This window comes from Acanthochromis polyacanthus, chromosome 16, assembly GCF_021347895.1.
Source record: "Acanthochromis polyacanthus isolate Apoly-LR-REF ecotype Palm Island chromosome 16, KAUST_Apoly_ChrSc, whole genome shotgun sequence".
Classification (NCBI taxonomy): domain Eukaryota; kingdom Metazoa; phylum Chordata; class Actinopteri; family Pomacentridae; genus Acanthochromis; species Acanthochromis polyacanthus.
In genome coordinates, this window is record NC_067128.1 from 9,690,909 (window position 1) to 9,698,976 (window position 8,068).

General features: G+C 34.8%; 1 protein-coding gene across 1 annotated transcript in view; it reads right to left on the minus strand.

The window, feature by feature from the left end:
- Positions 1–7,738, minus strand: part of itpkb (inositol-trisphosphate 3-kinase B) — a 51,034-nt gene extending 43,296 nt beyond the window's left edge. Inside the window, 1 exon segment of the mRNA XM_022189140.2 lies at positions 7,288–7,738. The gene's annotated coding sequence lies outside the window, so the exon portion shown is untranslated.
- Between the last annotated feature and the right edge of the window lie 330 nt (positions 7,739–8,068).

The window sequence follows — 8,068 nt, forward strand, 5'->3', positions numbered from 1 at the left end:
GGTCCAGTTTCTCCACAGGGTTCATCAGATTTTGCTGAAATATAAGGGGAAAAGTAATGAAAAGCAGATAGTTCTCAAAACCCTCTAATAGAGAGAATCTATTGCACTACAGCAGCCTAAAAAATAGGTGGTATATGCATAAATACATGCATGTATCTTTGGAAGAAAATGTACAACAAAACCGAAAGGCATTCCAACGACTTGAACGTTGCATTTCGTGGGCTGGACTTAGAAGATTTAGAAGTCATTTAGGCTAATAAGACTTACGAGTGCTGGACCAATGCTAAATCCCCACAGAAAGATCCAAAATCACAACAAAATGGTCCAAATTCACAACAAAAGATGCAAAATTACTACAAAAAGATGCAAATCATGACAAAAAGACCCCAAATCACAGCAAAATTGCAAAATTATGACAAAAAATCACCACAAAATGACACAAAAATCACAACAAAATGACCCAAAGTCACTACAAAAACATCCACATCATAGCAAAAAGATGCAAAATCACCACAAAAACAAACAAAATCACAGCACAAACCAACAGTCTTTGAACTACTCATCTGCTCTGTTCCATTAAACATAAAATCATCAGATTTCACTTACATATTGCATTTAAAAATAAGCCAAAAATAAACCATAGGCTGTAATCACATTCTGTAAAAAAAAATTAAAAATTTTCTGATTCTCATCAAAACCAGGAACTCATCAGTGACTTCGCTGTGACCAACAGTCACATGATAAAAAATCATGGCCTGTTTAGGTGAACTGCACAAAGCATAGAGAGAAAAGTGTGAAAACAAACAGAAAATGTCAGTAGTTCAATATCTGTAGCAGGTAGAGTTAATATTTCTGAAGTACTGGTAACACCTCTGGGCACTTGGAAACTGTTGTACATGTTTATTCCACTTTGAATAAACGAAAGAAAGAAAAAAATCCTTAGGATGACCAAAATGCTTAAAAAAATAAAATACAAGAAGCAGTTCACCTGTTTATTAATTGGTGTGTGATTCACTAAAGCATAACATATGGAATCACAGGAGTGACATAATAAAAGATAAATCTTGTATTAAAAAACGGAAATATATGTGTAAATATAAAAAAGAATCAATAAAAAATAAATCTTGTAAAAAAAAGGATTTAAATGTGTAAATACATAGATGAAAAAATAAAAAAATATTAATTAATTAAAAATATGGAAATATAAAGGTAAATTTTCCCTTTGCTTTTTCCTTTTGTTTTTCTATTTTTTATTGCTTTTTCCCTTTTGTCAGTGCTTTTACTTGATGGACTAAGATGTCAATCAAATGTTGTGGGAGGGGCTTTCTGTCCAGGGTGAGTAGCCAATAACTGAAAAAAACAAAAAACGGAAAAAAAACAAAGGAAAAGCAAAGAGAAAATTTACCTTTATATTTCCAGATGTTTTACAAAATTTTTTTTTATTTTTCTATTTATTCCTCTTTATACTTACACATTTATTTCTTTAACAGATTTTTTTATTTTATGTTCCTCTATATATTTCACATATTTATTTCCTTATTTTTTTAACAGATTTATCTTGTATTATGGCACTCCTGTGATTCCATAATAACAGACGTTTTGTTTAGCAACCGGTCAAGATTAACAGGAAAATGCAGACATTTTTGTGGAATGAATTTACAAACAGTCATTGCCTTTCCTGCTCATGGACTAATCAGGTTTATTACTGTACTCAGTCGCTGAGAAGGAAAACCCCTGATTCTCCCCGAGCAAATGTTAACATTCCAACCATATTTAAGAAGCCACTAATACAGCAGACATTTAACAGGTCAGTCAAGCATGAAATCACCTTGATCGTATCTGTAAACGGTGAAAATATGTAAACTTTTAAGACGAGACACTGGACAGACATCATCTGTATGAGCCAATAAAGGCCTTAAAATTAAATATCAGCATGAGACTAAATAATTAGACAAAAACAACCCACTTTAGTCTGAAAATGTTTCATAAAAATAAATATAGAAGGTTTTATATGTAAGCTGAAGTCGTTTTTTTTTTAATCCAGTGAATGTGAGTTTTTAAAAATCTTTTCATCTTTTGTCTCCATTAAAGCTGCATGATATTTTGTTTAAGCATCAACACTGCAGGAAGTGAATGTGAATTAAGGGAAATTAATTCAAACATGTAATGCTGCAACTTCTTTGCTGCTTATTATAAAAAGAAAAGTCACTTTCGGTAACAAACCTACAAGAGAAACCTGTCTGATAGTACACGATTTACTCCGATTTTAAGGTTCCTAGAGTTTCTTTTTACCTTTATTTGAGTTGCATTATCCACATGCACACAGCAAATGAGAGGGAGAATTGCTTGCAAGAAGAAACAAAACAAACATTTTCTAAAAATATTTCAGCTACAGAAAAGATGACAGTTACAGAATCGCAGGAGTGCCAAAATAAAAGATTGCTATGTTAAAAAATAAGGAAATAAATGTGTGAATATAAAGAGGAAAACATGAAAACAAATAATTTTGTTAAAAAATTAGAAATAAATGCAAGATTAGAAATAAATACAAAGAGAAATAAATAAAAGAATAAATTTAAAAATAAATCTGTAAAAAAAAACAAGTAAATAAATGTGTAAATATAAAGAGAAAAAAATAAAAGAATATATTTTTAAAATCTGTTTAAAAAATAATGAAATAAATGTGTGAATATAAAGAGGAATAAATAAAAAATAAAAAAATAAAGTAACAAATATGGAAATACAAAGGTAAATTTTGTCTTTGCTTTTCTCTTTTCCCTTGTTTTTATACGGTTTTTTTTTTCGGTTATTGGCTACTCACCCTGGACAGAAAGCCCTGTCCAATGCCATTTAATTGACAGCTCAGTCCATATTTCTTTCATTAATTCATATTTTTTATGTTTTCCTCTATATATTTACATATTTATTTCTTTTTTTAAAAGATATTTATCTTTTATTATGGCACTCCTGTGATTCCATTGCCAGTGACCAAAAACAGGTTGTTTGTGTGAAGCATCTTGTATTTGTTTCAGCGACATGAAGCAACACAACTAATTTGTTTGAGCATTTAAATCAGCAGCACAAAGCTCTCAATGCTATTCAAATAACTATTTTACCAGCATTACACCACACAAGAAAGCTTCCAAACTGCCTTTCTCAACAATTTTTTAGGAATCTCTTATTTCCCATGTGGGTTCTCTTCTTTACAAAACCACCCCAAGCTTTCTAAAATCATTAATTTCCTCTAAAAAATGAAATATCGTTACTTTTTTCTCCCAATATCATGCAGCCACCAGTGTGCCATCGCGATAAAAGTAGGCGTATTAATAATTAATCATTCTACTGTAGGAGAGAAATGAGGTTGTCTGCAATTAGGTGAAAAAAAAAATTTGCATAAATCAGCGATTAACCAAAAGAGGTTGGAAAAAATCTGCAGAAATCCGACGTGGTGCATCCCTGCAGATTTCAGCAAACACAGTCGAGTTTCTAGTAGCAGCTCCTTCAGAGTGTTTGTGTTTTAGTGAGTAGGACTGAAACAAACTGTCCGGCTGCCTACACAAGTGGGCAACAAACTGAAAACACAACAACGTGAGAGCTGACCAAGGAGTTTACAAGTTGTTCACGATGACTCTTCTGCTTGTTGGAGATTTTACCGCAGTGTTTCTGCTCAAACATATCACTGTGACTGAAGCTACACATGGAAACGCACCAATTAGTTATGATAATAGTGGATTTATATGGGATTTCTTGTCAAGATTAAGCAAAAACTGACATTTCTGCATGATTTTAAAACTCTACCATCAGCAGTTTGTCATCAGAAGCTGGGTTTCCATTACAGTTTTTCGCAAAATAAAAGGGATATTTCTAAAATTTCGACAAAGTATATTTGCGCTTTGAACGTGTTTCCACTGAAGGTTGTTCTGGGCAGAAGCATCATAACTCTCGTAAAATATCATCCTGCGAGATTTCCCTGCAGGAAGATGGTCGAACCCTTTCTCCCTCATTTCCGCTTCTATCTCCTTATAAAACCCTGCATTCCTCTGCTGTTTGCTGTCTAGTATGGTAGTGATGTTTTTCTCAAGAATAATGGCAAAAGAAGTCTCGGTCTCCTCTTCTGTCCACACGTACCGCGTCATGTTTATTCTGAGAGAACTGGTCATGTGACCAAGTACGTCACGTCCGGTGACGTATAATTGCGGAGAAAGCTTTTCCATTGTGCTTTTTGCGATATTTTTCAATATCGAAACATCTGAAAAACCACCTCATGAGAGCGTAAAAACTTTTTAGCGATATTTTAGTCCTTTTTCGAAATTCAGGTGTTTCCATTACCAGTTTTTAATTGCGCTATTTACATTTTGCGCATATCTAAGGGTAATGGAAACGCAGCTAGAGATTACATAAATGTCAATAAACATCTGAATATTGCAATTTTTTTTAAAAGCACAACAGAAGATTTTAGCGTCACCTATATTATGAAATAATGAAAGCTCAATGGCGCATTTTAAGCTCAGTGGTTCCCAAATAAGTCAAATAAATAAATAAACAGAGCTGCAACAACCAGCTGATGAATTTCTTTAAATGGTGATAAAGTCAAATTTGAGGTAAATACTTGACAATTTCAGAGTTTCTGGTATGAGAATTTGCTGTTTTACTTTCCTCAACGTAATATTTTTGGGTTTTTGGACTCAGAGTTGTGATGATTAATCAATTAGTCAACTATTTTGATAAGAGATTTTTTCGAAAGAAAATTTGTTTAAATTCTCTTTTTCCAGCACCTTTAGTGTGAATATTTACTACTTTTTCCTCCACAGTGACGGCAAACTGAATATATTTGGATTGTTGTGGTCAGAACGAGACATTTGAGGAAACACTAATCAACATTTTTCCCTTTTTTTCTGACATTTTATAGACCAAACAAGTAATCAAATAATCCAGAAAATAATCAGCACATTCGTTGACGGTGGAAATAATCATTATTTGCAGCTAGATTTGGGGCTTTTTGGACAAAATAAATTGACATTTAATGTGGTTTGTGCATTTTAAACCATTTTCAGACTAAAACAATACTCAAGAAATAACTGGAAAATGAGTCAATAATAAAAATATAAAATAAATATTGCAAGTATTGACTATAGTGCAAGTATTAGGTTCCTGTAGTCAGTTCAGTTTTGGATTTAGTCTCTTTTAATCACCAAACACTGATGTATTAGGATACAATATCATTAGTAAATCTGTATTTAAGCAGCTGTGTTCATGCTGCAGCAGATCAGGGCCACAATTCTAACATTTATTTGAAGCAAATTTGCATGAACCTCAAACCAAATTTGCACAAAATCTAGAAAAACTTAAGCTTTAGTCATCTGAATGTCAATATTTGAGTTTCAGCTCTGCAGCATATTCATCATTTGTTACATACAGCTACTGGAAGCTGAAACAAAAAGGATAGAGAAGACATTTGGGAATGATTCAGCGTTGATACGTGGATTCACTTCCATTAAAGTGCTGCTGAACTCCAACCATAGCTATGTAACGCTGAAAAATTGCAACATATAGATGAATTTATTTGGAAACTCTCCAAACAGTAGCAGTAGTTCTCCTAATAATGCCAAACTGTAGCTATGCAGCGTCGAACAAACACAGCAATACAGGGTCGCTCGGCCGCAAAAATACGGACACGTTTATTTTAAAGCTCAAATAGCAATAGTTCTAGATGAATAATAATCTCCATGTACTGCATTAAGCACAATAAATGACTATAATGCACTCAGTTCTGCACTGTATTTACCTTTCACTACAAAGAGCTGTTAAAGCTGAATTAAAAAGATTAGATAAGGCACTGGAGAATAATTCAGCTTTGATTAGATTCAATTCTGCATTTAGATACCCTAAAATGCTTCCAATTTCAACCATATCTCTGTAATAGTGCAAAATAACAGTATATGGTGGTCTCCATCACTACATGGCAGCTTCAATTTCACAAAATCATTGGATTCAGACGACATAAAACGCTGCCAAGGCCAACCTCTAGCTATAACGCCAAAAAAAAGCAATACAAGAAGGAATTTATTTGGAAACTCCACAAATAGCAATATTTTTAGGCCTAGAATCCCATCCGTTCACTGGAAAGAGGGTAAAAAATAAGTATAATGTGCGCAGTTTTGCATCATATTTACATTTTGTTACAAACAGCTGCTGAAACTTGAATCAAAATGCTAAATTAGGTGTTTGGAATCAATTCAGCTTTGATAAGTAGATTTAATTCTGGATTCAGATGCCTTAAGGTGCTGCCGATTTCAATTTTAGCTATGCAATGCTGAAGAAAACTGCTTTATAAGGTGCTTGGCAGCTTGAAATTTACTAAAATCATTTAAATGAAGGATTAACTGATTAGAAAATTAAAAGAGCAGTATTGTAAATGTTGGCTAACTCCAATCTTTAGCTATGTAATGGTAAAAAAAATTGCAACAAAAGGATGTATTTATTGGGAAACTCCTCAAACAATCATATTTGTAGACTGATAATTCTCTAACATACTGCATTAAACCCTAACAAAGAGCTGTAATGTGCTCAGTTTTGCAAAATATTTATGTTTTGTTCTATACAGCTAGTACAAAACGGTTGAATAAGGCATTTGGAAATGATTCAGCTTTAATAAATGGATTTAATTCTGCATTTAGATGCCTTAGGTTGATGTCCGACTCCAGCCGTAATGCAGACAAACAGCTTTATATGGTGTCTTTATCAATACATGGCAGCTTATTCACAAAATCCATTAAAAATAAGGATTTTTAGGATTCAGTTCTGGATTTGGATGCCTTCAGATACTGCAACCTCAAATATACAAAGTCGAAAACCAACACTGTAAGGATGAATTTATTTGGAAATTGCAGCATTTCTGGGCTCTTTATTTGCTGTAATAAAGCATAATAAAGAGTTGTAATGTGCCCAGCTCTGCACCATATTTACATTCTGTTGCATACAGCTTAAACCACAGGGTTAAATAAGATATTTAGGACTGATTCAGCTTTGATGAGTGGATTTAATTCTGCATTTACATGCATTAAAATGCAGAAAATGCAACCTAAATTCAGAAAAAGACTCTCAAAAAAGACTAAATTAATTTAAAGTATGGATGAATCTACATACAAACTCTTTAAATGGCTTGATTTCCCTCTCACTAAGAGGATGTCCAGGCCCATGAGTGTGCAAACTCTCCTTCACTGCATTAATAAAGAGTTTGAAAGTGTTCAGGGGGTCCTGGCTGACAGCAGGCCGGTGATCTCCTACCTCAGCCCGCTCCGGACTCTCCAAGCCTCCCGGGACGCTCCTCAGTGATCTGAGAGGCAGATCCAGGCAGAAAGAAGCCGAGGATGAGGTTCCTCTGTGCGCCACTCAACTAAACTTCTCCTCGTCCTGCTGTTGCTGCTGCTGCTGTGCGCTCTGAGCTGCTTCCAAAAAACTCGCTCGACGTGCTCGCCGGTTTCTCTTTCTTCACTTTTTTTTTCACCAAAAATCCTCCTTCAGGGGAAAAAAAAAAGGATTTCAGAGTGTTTCTGTTCCACGGGTGTCTGAGTGTTTTCAGGAGAGACTCCGAAGCGTTTCAAGGCTCAGAAATGCTCCGTTGCTCTGCGCTCCGGATGGATAATGGTCGTTTTTTAGCGGAGGTTTTGCTGTCATGTGCTGCTGGAGCTCGTAGTGAAGCGATGTTTGTCTGAGAGTCTGAAGGCGGAAGCGACGAGACCAACTCTCTCTCTCTCTCTCTCTCTCTCTCTCTCTCTCTCTCTCTCTCTCTCTCTCTCTCTCTCTCTCTCTCTCTCTCTCTCTCTCTCTCACTCCGTGTGCGTGCGCGCTTCTCGGTTCGCTGTCTGTACAAAAAAAAAAAAAAAAACACTGAAAGCTGAGCGCGCACCAGTTGCGGGGAAACCCTCTGTGCGTAATTAGCAAGTTTACGCATGCACAAGCGTGTGCGTAAAGTTCACTGGAATAAAAAGTGAAATCCTGCAGCCGTGCGGTTTTCACTTCTAATTCAAATGTGCTTCATTTGGTTCGACAGTGATTCAGCACAAAC